The sequence below is a fragment of the Pristiophorus japonicus genome, chromosome 15, assembly GCF_044704955.1.
Source record: "Pristiophorus japonicus isolate sPriJap1 chromosome 15, sPriJap1.hap1, whole genome shotgun sequence".
Taxonomy (NCBI): Eukaryota; Metazoa; Chordata; class Chondrichthyes; family Pristiophoridae; genus Pristiophorus; species Pristiophorus japonicus.
Genome location: NC_091991.1, coordinates 50,408,625 through 50,422,726, shown reverse-complemented (window position 1 = coordinate 50,422,726; position 14,102 = coordinate 50,408,625). Strand labels below are relative to the sequence as shown.

The following is a 14,102-nucleotide window of genomic DNA, read 5'->3' as shown; positions in this document are numbered from 1 at the left end:
AGGGTGGAGCCTGTACTGGCCCTAAACAAGATCGTGGAAGGAGGTGTGGCCAAAGACATGGACTCTCAGGCCAGGAGTTTCCTCGTTCCCATCCTGGCAAAGCATTGGCAAACAAGTGCACAAAGTGAGACGAGTACAGGTCCACTGAAGAGCAGATCAAGGGCCCACTTGGGGGTGAATGGCTGGATCAAGGGCGGAGTCCTTGAAGATTAAAAAAATTAATCATCCCCTTTTATAAAGAGGACCAATGGGTACATTTCTGTGATCTTTCTGGAGGTGGAATGGATGGTTAGCACAAACTGCCTCCTACCCCCAAACCCAGCACAGGCCCCAGAATACTCTGTCACTTTGGGCAGACGGAGGCCCGAGTTGTGCCCTTAATGGTAAAGGTGACCATGACTGTAATTTAAGTCAAGGGACCTCGCCGTGACCCTACTAGGAAGTACCTTTTCGCGAAAAGCCCCAACATCCGATTACTGGATTGTTTGTCCCTTCTAACCAACAAAAAACAGAACTACAAGCAAAGAGCGGTGATAGCCAGAAAGAGGCAAGGATTTTTTTGGTGGCTAATATTTTGTGAGGGGCAGCGGATTGCAAATCTTTGAACGATGAGAGATTTTCAGAGTGCAGAGGGCTTTTTCTGCTAACCAAGGAGTCTGCGCTGCCTGGGACATGAATTCCGATTTAAGGCAAGGACTGGTAAGAATATAATTGTGTGACTGTTTTACATTAGGTAGCTGTTCAACTTCTGGGAATATGGTAGGATAGCGGAGACCTGTCGCTTGCGCATCCTATGCCACGTGGCGATTCCAGGACACGCCATGGGCCCTTGACAACCGAGGTGGTGGAAGCAGATTCAACAGTAGCTTTCAAAAGGGAATTGGATATATTCTTGAAAAGGAAAGATTTGCAGGGCTATGGGGAAAGAGCAGGAGAGTGGAACTAATTAGATAGCTCTTTCCAAGAGCTGGCACAGGCACAATGGGCTGTATGGTCTCATTCTGCGCTGTAAGATTCTATGATTTACATCAGAATCAAAGGTGCATGAATTTTCAGCCCCTTCATGTTTAAGCTTTAAAGCACAAAATGGCGTTACCAGGACACTATTTCCGAATTTACCATGCCTTTTACACTTTTAAACCTTGGTGACATCCTAATTTGTAGGCTTTGACCCTGCATGTTGGTTTCTCAATAAAATAAATATTGTAAGATATCTTCCCAAATATTCATCCCCATTGCTTCTTCATCTATGATAATGACAATTACCACCAGGTATTTTCATTCTTTTCTATATAATCTTCTTCATAAAAAGACACCTGACTTTATGAACACATTTATCAATATTTCTCTCTCCACTGGTGAGAGGATTTTCATTTTTTATAGCTCTTTGACTTTAAAAACAAAACATGTGGCGCAGACTTACTTTAACCAGACTTTAGTGCTGGATACGGTTGCCAAGTCTGCATGGATATATTCCTGGAGGTTTCATCACATGACCTCCCAGCTCTAACTGGCCAGCCCCCACACTCCCGCCATTGGTTGTCCGACATGCCCATTCTCACGATGGTGCAACGCCTTCCCACGCCAGTTGGAAAGCAAAAACACACTTCATTACCCGATTGGATGATTCCCGGCCATCAGTCAAACAGCCTTTTTTCTCATTTACAATATTTTTGTGACTAATAAAAAAAAATGTTCAGAGAAAATGAAGGAAAAAAAAACCCCACACAGTTTTGGAGTGCCCTATAGTTTTTCTCCTGGGTTGCCTGCAGCGGTGTCCTGGGTATTAATTTTCCATTCCTGGAGACTCCAGGGCAATCCTGGAGTGTTGGCAACCCTAGTACTGGATAATGTTAACCAGACTTTGCTCAGTAGAGAGCAAAACATTTCAGATATTGTTCTCACAATGAAAGCAAGATACCTTTCAAGAGATTGCAAAATCCACCAAGCATAAATATTTTATTAAAAAGGGCTTGTTTTAATCGAATGCTGCATCTTTATCCAAATGACAAAAACATTAGAAAAATTGAAATGTTACTGTTCTGTTTCACTTGCAGATGGTGAGAGGGCACTGCAAGGTGGTAGCAAACAAATGTTGAATCATTTCATCCTACCACAAGGTGGCATACAGCCCCAACACAAACATGAACTCTGCTAGAATATTTAGATGTATTTCAAAAGTGCAGAGAAGTTTTATCAAAAAACTTCAGAATTAAGCTAGGTACATAGAGATAATGTGCTGTATTTCCCAGTAATAAATGTATAGCAGGGTAGTACTGTAATGCAGCATTATGAATTGCGTATGTATTTTGCCAGAGAGTAGTTGAACATGGCTTAGTACAATTTCCAATGCAGTAAGTTTCTGATCACAGTGGTATTGTCAAGTAGAGAAGCCAAACAGGAATAAGTCACTTCGCTGTCGAGGATAAAGTGGAGGAATCTCGTACACTTCTGCCAAATGGATGTAGATTGGTATTGGTGGTGACCTGGTACCATGTCCCTAGCCCAATTTCACAGCTGGAGAATGTGGGTGATATGGGGAAACACTTTTTATGATAAAGACAGGAGAAAATTAAACTCTCAAAACAAACAATATGTCTTCATGATGGCGCCTTATTTATTTTCACAAAAGGCAGGAGCGTGCAGCACTTCTGGTTGCCTTTTATAGGTGATTTTTCACTTATGAAGAAATTAAATTCACAGCAATGCTGAGCAAAAGCCTCCTTACAAACCAGAAAATTGTGGATTTAAGTTCCAATACTGACTATCTTATCATCCCATTTTCTTGATTATTTAAAACATTTATTTTGGAGAATCGTTTACTTAGATCTCAGCTGGGTTACTAAAAGGAGTTGCTGTGCAATTTGAGGGTGGGGAAGAACTGACACTGCTAATTTTGCTGCAAGCAACACTCCCACCAGCAATCATGAAGTAGAATTGAACATCTCTGAGTCGCCTGTGGAACAACCCATCCTCCTGGCTGCATGTTTCCAAGATCCTCTCTTTGGGGATAGAGAATACCTTGGAAATTAATAGAGTTGCCATGGAACAAAACTTGCTTAAATTTATATAATGAAATCCACTTCCTACAATCGTGCTTCATATCCTCATCCACTTCTGATGTTTGGTAAAGGCAGGAAGGTCTGAATGGTTACATTTAAGGCAATATGTGATGCGACAGAAGTCAATACCATCTGGATTGCTTAATTATGTTTTCCCCTGTAATTACTTACATAATAAAATTCCCAAACTGGAATATTTTCCAGGTTGAAGTATGCTCCAACAAAGCTGTATTTAACAGGCTCGATTATATTGCATAAACACTTCACTCAGATATCACGGAGAGAATTTTACTGATTTCCACATCTGATTCTAATATTCACATTGTCACATTAAGCGTTTTATTTTTAAATCTTCAGATGTCGTCTGTACTTAATTTTGTGTTCTGCTTTTCCGGGTTTATGTAATTTTGTGTGGTTCTTAGACTGAATGGAGATACTGTAGTAAAAAGTTTAACCATACATCAGCTGGTTACATGTGTACTGAACTTAAAATCTCGTCCTTGCTTACAAATTCCTGTATGGACTTACCCACCCTACCTCTGCAACCTCAACCATCCCCACGTTGCAGCTCATGCCCCTCCTGTTCCTCCATCAGTGGCAGAATTTCCAGCTGTCTCAGGCTACTCTCTCTAACTCCCTCCCCAAACCCTCTTTACCCTTTAACTGTGCTTTTCGATCACCTCTCCTAACTCCTCTCATCATTCGGTATCTGTCCTCTCCTATGTGAAGCACTTCATGAAATTAATTACATTTTAAAGGCACTAATATCAGGAAACTAACCCATTATCTTTGCCTGCTCCCTCACCCCCTGGAATAATTCCACTTCCTTTGCATCGATTCCACCCCTTCCCCGACAACACTTTTAGGCTGAACCAGACCATTCACAAGCTTGGTTTCTTACTTGATCCGGAGCTAAACTTCAAACCTCCCATCCTATCCATCATCAAGACTTGCTTCTATTTCCACAACGCTGCCACCTTCACTCCACTCGATGGTGCTGAAACCTTTAAACATGCCTTTGTCACCTCCAGATGAGAGTACTCAGTGCTCTCCTCTGTCTTCCTATTCCAACTCTCTGCTGCAAGTATCCTGTCCCATAAGCCCATCATTCCCCATGCCCACTGACATACGTTAACTCTCCATCCCTGACAGATTCAGTTCAAAATAGTTGTCCTCATACATAATTCTCTCCTTGGTCTTGCCCCACTCAAATTTTTTTTTAAAAATCCAATTTCGTTCCAGATCAACTCTAACGCCAAAGATCACTTTGCGCCAATGTGTTTGATCTTAGGCCAAAAGGCCGAGAGGCGAAGTTGCACCGTTCCTGGAAATATTGCAATACCAGGTCGGTGCATGGAGTGGACGGGGCATGCCCCTGATCCAGCTCCCTGTCCAAAAATCAATTCAATATCATGTCCCCATAAGGGATATTAAACTGATAAGAACAGATACTAAACTTGATCTTAGCCAAAAGGCCCACTCATTCCCTGCAATTTCCTAAAGCCCTATACACCCTCCCAAGTACTGTGTTCCTCTGACTCCAGACATCTCTATGTCCCCACCACTTCTCCCCCTATAGGTGGCAAAGCCTTCAACAACCTCGGTCCCATTCTTTTCGCTCTCCACTTTTAAAAATCTTGTCAAAAGCCAACTCCAACCTAGCTTTTACTTTTTCTTTCCTGGATCAGCAGCCATTTTCTTTATTTGTGAAGCATTGTGGGACTATTTTTTAAAGAAGGAAAGAACATTCCCAAAGCATTTCACAGCCAATGAAGTAGGTTTGAAGTGTAGTCACTGCTGTAATGTAGATTAGAACACAGCAAGCTCCCACAAACAGCAATGTGATGGATGAGGAGATAATGGAGGGGATTTTCATCTCACTGCTGCCTTGATGAATAGGGCAGTAGTGGGACAGAAGTTTATTAAAAAAGGGTGATGCTAATTTTGTGCCCAAGGCCTACCTGATGCGCTTTTCTAACAGGCATCGATTTAGCTGGCCAGCGTTTCTACCTGAAACAGGTGTGAGTTTAGTATTCAAATACAAATCGGGGTCCTGTGCTGGTTTCCTATCCAAAAGCCATAACTGATGGTGGTTTTTATATACTTAGAACATTTACAAGTGTGAGGTCATCCACTTTGAATGCAAGAAAGATAAATCGGAGGATTTTCTGAATGGTGATAAACTAGGTACTATGGAGGAGTGAGAGAGATTTGAGAGTCCCAAGTACACAAATCAATTAAGGCTAGTAGACAGGTACAAAAAGCGATCAAGAAAGGCTGATGGAATACTGGCCTTTATCTCAAGGAGGCTGGAATACAAAGGGGCAGTTATGCTACAGTTGTACCGAGGCTTTGTCAGACCCCATCTGGAGTATTGTCCTCAGTTTTGGGCACCACAACTCGAAGGATTAATTCCTTGAACGTAAAAGCTAGGTTGCAGGTTCACCAGAATGATACCGGGGCTTAGAGGGTTAAATTATGAGGACAGATTACATAAACCTGGATTGTATTCCATTGAGAATAGAAGATTGAGGGGCAATCTGATCGAGGTGTTTAAAATGTTAAACGGATTTGATAGGGTAGATACAGAGAAATATTTCCTCTGGTGAGTGAATCAAAACGAGGGGACATAATCTTAAAATTAGGGCTCAGCCATTTAGAAGTGAAGTCCAGTAAAACTTCTTCACACAAAAGGTAGTAGAAATCTGGAATTCTCTCCCCTAAAAGGCTGTGGATGCTTGGACAATTCGAGCTTTCAAGACTGAGATCAATAGATTTTTGTTAGGCAAGGGTATCAAGGATTATGAAGCAAAGGTAGATAAATGGAGTTGAGGTACAAACCAATCAGGAGCTAATTGAATGGCCAGTTCCTGATGTTAGAGATAAGGGGTGGGGGGGGGGGGGGGTGGAGGGAGGCCATGGAGGAATTGTAACACTTGCTTATGGTCTACAGAGCAGTAGTGATACCTGCCCTCCGATATGGCTCAGAGACGTGGACTATATACAGCAGACACCTCAAAGCACTGTAAAAGTACCACCAGTGCTGCCTCCACAAGATCCTGCAAATCCACTGGCAGGATAGATACACCAACGTCAGCGTTCTCGCTCAGACCAACATCCCCAACATCGAAGCACTGACCACACTCGACCAGCTCCGTTGGGCAGGCCACCATCGTCTGCATGCCCGACATGAGACTACCTAAGCAAGCGCTCTACTCAGAACTCCTGCACGGCAAGCGAGCCGCAGGTGGACAGAGGAAACGTTTCAAGAACAACCTCAAAGCCTCCTTGATAAAGTGTAACATCTCCACCAACACCTGGGAATCTCTGGCCCAAGACTGCCCTAAGTGGAGGAAGAGCATCCGGAAGGGCGCTGAGCACCTAGAGTCTCGTTGGCGAGAGAATGCAGAAATCAAGCGCAGACAACGGAAGGAGCGTGCGGCAAACCAGACTCCTCACCCTCCCTTTCCTTCAACCAATGTCTGACCCACCTGTTAGAGGCTGTAATTCCTGCATTGGACTGTATAGTCACCTGAGAACTCACTTTTAGAATGGAAGGAAGTCTTCCTCAATTTCGAGGGATTGCCTACGATGATGATGGAACACAAGGATGAGCATTTTAAATTCAAGATGTTGCTACATAGCACAGAAACAGGCCATTTGACCAAACTGGTCTATGTCGACATTAATGCTCCATACGAGCCTCTTCCCACCCCTCTTCATCTCACTCTATCAGCATAACCTATTTTCTAGCTTCCCCTTAAATGCATCTATGCTGTTTGCCTCAACTACTCCTTGTGGTAGCACGTTCCACATTCTTACCATTCTTTGGGTGAAGAAGTTGCTCCTGAATTCCCCATTGGATTTATTAGTGACTATCTTATACTTATGGCCCATAATTTTTAAATCCCCTACAAGTGGAAAAATCTTCTCTTTGTATACCATATCAAACTCCATCATTTTAATGAACTCTATCAGGTCACCTCTCAGCTTTCTCTTTTCCAGAGAAGAGCCCCAGCCTGTTCAATCTTCCTGATAGTTAGAGCCTCTCAATTCTTACATCATCCTTGTAAATCTATTTTTACACCTTTTCCAATGCCTCTATATCTGTAATGTATGCACCTGAGAGGATAGAAAATAGTTCCCCCCAGTTAGGGGGCACTTGTATAATTTGCCTCTTGGTGCCCGAAAAAAAGCCACAAAAAAAAAGGGCACTTGAAAAATCTTTGGCGTGTCCCCCCCTTTAATCAGGGGCACTTGATTTAATTGATTAATTTGATTACAACCAAAAGAGTTGTAGAAAATAGTTGTAGAGCTGTGGCTTCCTCATTAGCCCCGAAACCTCCCTTGGGAGCCGGCGCCTCACAACTTGAGCCTCCTCCGGGAAATTCCCTTTCAGTTCTGCGTGGAGGGGATTCCTGTACGAGCTGCTCTTGCACACTCTCCACGTTGCCATCCTCGCCTGCCGTCTGGACACGCCATAGCGTACCATCTTATTGTCCGGAGGTGGCGGGGGTCCCCAATGGAGTGCATTCTATGCGGGAGTTCTCCCTCTATATATTGGGGACTTGGCCTGAAGGGTGTTGCACAGAGCAGTCCCATGCAATAAGTTTTTAAGTCGGTTCACGGACTCCCAGGCCACTTGCAATTACTGCGGTCTGGAGGAGTACGTGTTCCACATATATGTTGAATGTATGAGGTTCCAATATTATTTATATTTATACCCATTCTGTAAGTTTATTAATGTCTTCTTGCATTTTGTCACAATCTTTCTTTATATTAACTGCACCCCCCAATTTTGTGTCGTCTACAAATTTAGAAATTGTACTTCCGATTCCACAGTTCAAATCATTAATATAAATTGTGAACAACAGTGGTCCCAGCACCAATCCCTGTGGAACACCATTTCCCACCTTTTGCCAGTCAGAGTAGCTTCCCTTAATCCCGACCATTTTCTGTTGTGGCCAGCTTGCTATCCATTCTGCTACCTCTCCCAACCCCACATGCTCTGACCTTAGTCATGGGTTTACTATGTGGTACCTTATCGAAGGTATGAGAGCAGAGGGGTGAGGGGTGAATGAGACTTGAAGCACCTTAGGATACAGGCAGCAGTTTTGGATGAACAGAAGTTTATAAACCCGTGATTTATAAAGATTTAGCATAACTTCCTTACATTTATAATTTATGCCTTTATTTATAAAGCCAAGGATCCCATATGCTTGGAATGGGCCACATTACAGCAAAATTCTAAAGGGGCAAAGTGTGTTAAAAAGACAAGCCTGAAGGTTCTGTGCCTCAATGCGAAGAGTATTCGTAATAAGGTGGACGAATTAACTGCGCACATAGATGTTAACGGATATGATGTAATTGACATCCCGGAGACGTGTCTCCAGGGTGACCAAGGCTGGGAACTCAACATCCAAGGGTATTCAACATTCAAGAAGGATAGACAGAAAGGAAAAGGAGGTGGGGTTGCTGGTTAAAGAGGAAATTAACGCAATAGTAAGGAAGGACAATAGCTTGGATGTTGTGGAATCGGTATGGGTGGAGCTACAGAATACCGAAGGGCAGAAAATGCTAGTGGGAGTTGTGTACAGACCACCAAACAGTAGTAGAGGTTGAGGACAGCATCAAACAAAAATTAGGGATGCGTGCAATAAAGATACAGCAGTTATCATGGGCGACTTTAATCTACATATTGATTTGGCTAGCCAAACTGGTAGCAATACGGTGGAGGAGGATTTCCTGGAGTGTATAAGGGATGGTTTGCTAGACCAATAGGTCGAGGAACCAACTAGAGGGCTGGCCATCCTAGACTGGGTGATGTGTAATGAGAAAGGACTAATTAGCAATCTTGTTGTGCAAGGCCCCTTGGGGAAGAGTGACCATAATATGGTAGAATTCTTTATTAAGATGGAGAGTGACACAGTTAATTCAGAGACTAGGGTCCTGAACTTAAAGAAAGGTAACTTCAATGGTTTGAGACGTGAATTGGCTAGAATAGATTGGCGAGTGATACTTAAAGGGTTGACGGTGGATAGGCAATGGCAAACATTTAAAGATCACATGGATGAACTTCAACAATTGTACATCCCTGGCTAACAAGGGAAATTAAGGATAGTGTTAAATCCAAGGAAGAGGCATATAAATTGGCCAGAAAAAGCAGCAAACCTGAGGACTGGGAGAATGTTTTAATTCAGCAGAGGAGGACACAGGGTTTAATTATGAGGGGGTAAATAGAGTATGAGAGGAAGCTTGCTGGGAACATAAAAACTGACTGTAAAAGCTTCTATAGATACGTGAAGAGAAAAAAATTAGTGAAGACAAATGTATGTCCCTTGCTGTCAAATTCAGGTGAATTTATAATGGGGAACAAAGAAATGGCGGACCAGTTAAACAAATACTTTGGTTCTGTCTTCACGAAGGAAGACACAAATAACTGTCCGGAAATACTAGGGGACCGAAGGTCTAGTGAGAAGGAGGAACTGAAGGAAATCCTTATTAGGCGGGAAATTGTGTTAGGGAAATTGATGGGATTGAAGGCCGATAAATCCCTGCGGCCTGATAGTCTGCATCCCAGAAGAAGTGGCCCTAGAAATAGTGGATGCATTGGTGATCATTTTCAACAGTAATCGACTCTGGATCAGTTCCTATGGACTGGAGGGTAGCTAATGTAACACCACTTTTTAAGAAAGGAGGGCGAGAAAACGAGTAATTATAGACTGGTTACCCTGACATCAGTAGTGGGGAAAATGTTGGAATCAATTATTAAAAATGAAATAGCAGCGCATTTGGAAAGCAGTGACAGGATCAGTCCAAGTCAGCATGGATTTATGAAAGGAAAATCATGATTGACAAATCTTCTAGAATTTTTTGAGGATGTAACTGGTAGAGTGGACAAGGGAGAACCAGTGGATGTGGTGTATTTGGACTTTCAAAAGGCTTTTGACAAGAGATTAGTGTGCAAAATTAAAGCACATTGTATTGGGGGTAATGTACTGACGTGGATAGAGAACTGGTTGGCAGACAGGAAACAGAGAGTCGGGATAAGCGTGTCCTTTTCAGAATGGCAGGCAGTGACTAGTGGGGTGCCGCAGAGCTCAATGCTGGGATCCCAGCTATTTACAATATACATTAATGATTTAGATGAAGGAATTGAGTGTAATATCTCCAAGTTTGCAGATGACACTAAGCTGGGTAGCGGTGTGAGCTGTGAGGACGCCAAGAGGCTGCAGGGTGACTTGGACAGGTTAGGTGAGTGGGCAAACGCATGGCAGATGCAGTATAATGTGGATAAATGTGAGGTTATCCACTTTGGTGGCAAAAACACGAAGGCAGATTATTATCTGAATGGCGGCAGATTAGGAAAAGGGGAGGTGCTGAGTGTCATGGTACGTCAGTCATTGAAAGTTGGCATGCAGATACAGCACGCGGTGAAGGCGGCAAATGGTATGTTGGCCTTCATAGCTAGGGGATTTGAGTATAAGAGCAGGGAGATCTTATTGCAGTTGTACAGGGCCTTAGTGAGGCCTCACCTGGAATAGTGTGTTCAGTTTTGGTCTCCTAATCTGAGGAAGGACGTTCTTGCTATTGAGGGGATGCAGCGAAGGTTCACCAGACTGATTCCCGGGATGGCAGGACTGACATATGAGGAGAGACTGGATCGACTGGGCCTTTATTCACTGGAGTTTAGAAGGATGAGAGGGGATCTCGTAGAAACATATAAAATTCTGACGGGACTGGACAGGTTAGAGGCAGGAAGAATGTTTCCGATGTTGGGGAAGTCCAGAACCAGGGGTCACAGTCTAAGGATAAGGGTTAAGCCATTTAGGACTGAGACAGAAAGTTGTTGAGGCCAATTCACTAATTATATTCAAAAAGGAGTTAGATATAGTCCTTACTACTAGGGGGATCAAGGGGTATGGCGAGAAAGCAGGAATGGAGTACTGAAGTTGCATGTTCAGCCATGAACTCATTGAATGGCGGTGCAGGCTCGAAGGGCCGAATGGCCTACTCCTGCACCTATTTTCTATGTTTCTATGAGGAGAAACTTCTTCAATCAAAGAGTTGCTAACCTGTGGAATTCCCTACCACAGAGAGTTGTTGATGCCAATTCATTGGATATATCAGAGGGAGTTAGATATGGCCCTTACGGCTAAAGTGATCAAAGGGTATGGAGAGAAAGCAGAAAAGGGGTACTGAGGTGAATGATCAGCCATGATCTTATTGAATGGTGGTGCATGCTCGAAGGGCCGAATGGCCGACTCTTGCACCTATTTTCTATGTTTCTATTTTACAAGGCTGTAAAACAATCAAGTCGTATAGAAGATTCAATAAATGATCACAATTAATCATCTCAACTCTTGATATTGTGCTTTAGCTTGAATCACATGATGCAAACCAACTATCATTAGTTATAACCTATACAATAGTTTACACAATTAGTTCCGTATTTGAACATTTTAAATTAAATCACTTGCAGTATTGTTAATCTTTGGAGTTGGTGATAATTTATGGACACATTATGTTGCAAGAATGACAATATTTCTGAATTTTATTTCCCAGTTTTTCTCCCCTTTGCTGCTGAAGCACTAATTCTTTCTAAAGTACAATTCCAAAACCACCAGCAGCCCTCCTGCACCTTGTCCAAGTGGCCATTCTTCATGTGTAAGCTTATACAATGAGTGTTGATGGATTATTCCAACATGCATGGCACAACAGCTGAGCCCAATTCTGAATTTGCCTGAATATATGAGCAATTGCTGCACCCCAACTACCACATTGTCTAAGATCAGCTAACTCAGCACAGGCCAGGAATTAAACCTGGGATCTTCTGATCTAAAATGCTTATTTTTAGATCATGCATTGCATTTGCCCATATACCACTGGGGAAAAACAACAAATCTTATACTATAAGAACCATGTGATAGAATAAAAGAGCTTTGTTGAGGTTGATACTTTATCAGGATTAAATTGATAATCCTGATAAAGTATCATTTTCAGTAATGTGCTCTGCTGTTAATTGTAACTATAGGCAGGTAACTATAGGCCAGTTAGTTTAACATCTGTAGTGGGGAAAATGCTTGAAACTATCATTAAGGAAGAAATAGCGGGACATCTAGATAGGAATAGTGCAATCAAGCAGACACAACATGGATTCATGAAGGGGAAATCATGTTTAACTAATTTACTGGAATTCTTTGAGGATATAACGAGCATGGTGGATAGAGGTGTACCGATGGATGTGGTGTATTTAGATTTTCAAAAGGCATTCGATAAGGTGCCACACAAAAGGTTACTACAGAAGATAAAGGTACGCGGGGTCAGCGGAAATGTATTAGCATGGATAGAGAATTGGCTGGCTAACAGAAAGCAGAGAGTCGGGATAAATGGGTCCTTTTCGGGTTGGAAAGCGGTGGTTAGTGGTGTGCCACAGGGATCGGTACTGGGACCACAACTGTTTACAATATACATAGATGACCTGGAAGAGGGGACAGAGTGTAGTGTAACAAAATTTGCAGATGACACAAAGATTAGTGGGAAAGCGGGTTGTGTAGAGGACAAAGAGAGGCTGCAAAGAGATTTAGATAGGTTGAGCGAATGGGCTAAGGTTTGGCAGATGGAATACAATGTCGGAAAATGTGAGGTCATTCACCTTGGGAAAAAAAACAAAAAAAGGGAATACTATTTGAATGGGGAGAAATTACAACATGCTGCGGTGCAGAGGAACCTGGGGGTCCTTGTGCATGAATCCCAAAAAGTTAGTTTGCAGGTACAGCAGGTAATCAGGAAGGCGAATTGAATGTTGGCCTTCATTGCGAGAGGGATGGAGTACAAAAGCAGGGCGGTCCTTCTGCAACTGTATAGGGTATTGGTGAGGCCGCACCTGGAGTACTGTGTGCAGTTTTGGTCACCTTACTTAAGGAAGGATATGCTGGCTTTGGAGGGGGTACAGAGACGATTCACGAGGCTGATTCTGGAGATGAGGGGGTTACCTTATGATGATAGATTGAGTAGACTGGGTCTTTACTCGTTGGAGTTCAGAAGGATGAGTGGTGATCTTATAGAAACATTTAAAATAATGAAAGGGATAGACAAGATAGAGGCAGAGAGGTTGTTTCCACTGGTCGGGGAGACTAGAACTAGAGGGCACAGCCTCAAAATACGGGGGAGCCAATTTAAAACCGAGTTGAGAAGTAATTTCTTCTCCCAGAGGGTTGTGAATCTGTGGAATTCTCTGCCCAAGGAAGCAGTTGAGGCTAGCTCATTGAATGTATTCAAGTCACAGATAGATAGATTTTTAACCAATAAGGGAATTAAGGGTTATGGGGAGCGGGCGGGTAAGTGGAGCTGAGTCCACGGCCAGATCAGCCATGATCTTGTTGAATGGCGGAGCAGGCTCGAGGGGCTAGATGGCCTATTCCTGTTCCTAATTCTTATGTTCTTATGTTCTTATGTAATAGATTTGCCTTTATTTTGTTGAGCCAATAACATATCGGCTAGCTTTTTCACCCCTTCACAGTCAATGGGCGTAAAATCTAGTCCTAGGGAGCAAGAATGAGTAAAAAGCTGTAGGGTAGTAAACTGTCGTTGTTCGTTCATTCATATGAAAATGGAACTATTACAACTTAGTACTCAGAAGTTATGGAAGAGGTTTTCAGAAGGGAGGAGAGAATGGTGTCTCTCTGAAGAGCAGGAATGGGAACAACTGTATAAACATCTTCAAATGGCAGGGGGGGGAGGGGAGGACGTTACTTACATGTAGAAATGTGAACAAAACTTGAGAACCACGCACATCTTTGCGATCTCTGCCATAACCAGGATCACTGGAAAATTAAAATTTAGCAACAGAGGCTATCAATATATAATCCAGCAATTTATCTGCAAGAAATGAATAGAAATCACAATATTCCATAATTTTCCAGTGGTCCATAACTTCTGGGTCTTTCTCATATTTTTCACTGTTATCTTCTATATACAAGGTACAAATTAATCAGCTGAATGTTTCAACATAATCTTTCTACTGAAGGTATTGACAAT

At 42.6% G+C, this 14,102-nt stretch overlaps 1 pseudogene; it reads right to left on the bottom strand.

Moving 5' to 3' along the window:
• Positions 1 to 4,370: 4,370 nt before the first annotated feature.
• LOC139225956 (U2 spliceosomal RNA) lies at positions 4,371 to 4,546 on the bottom strand (annotated as a pseudogene).
• Positions 4,547 to 14,102: the final 9,556 nt, after the last annotated feature.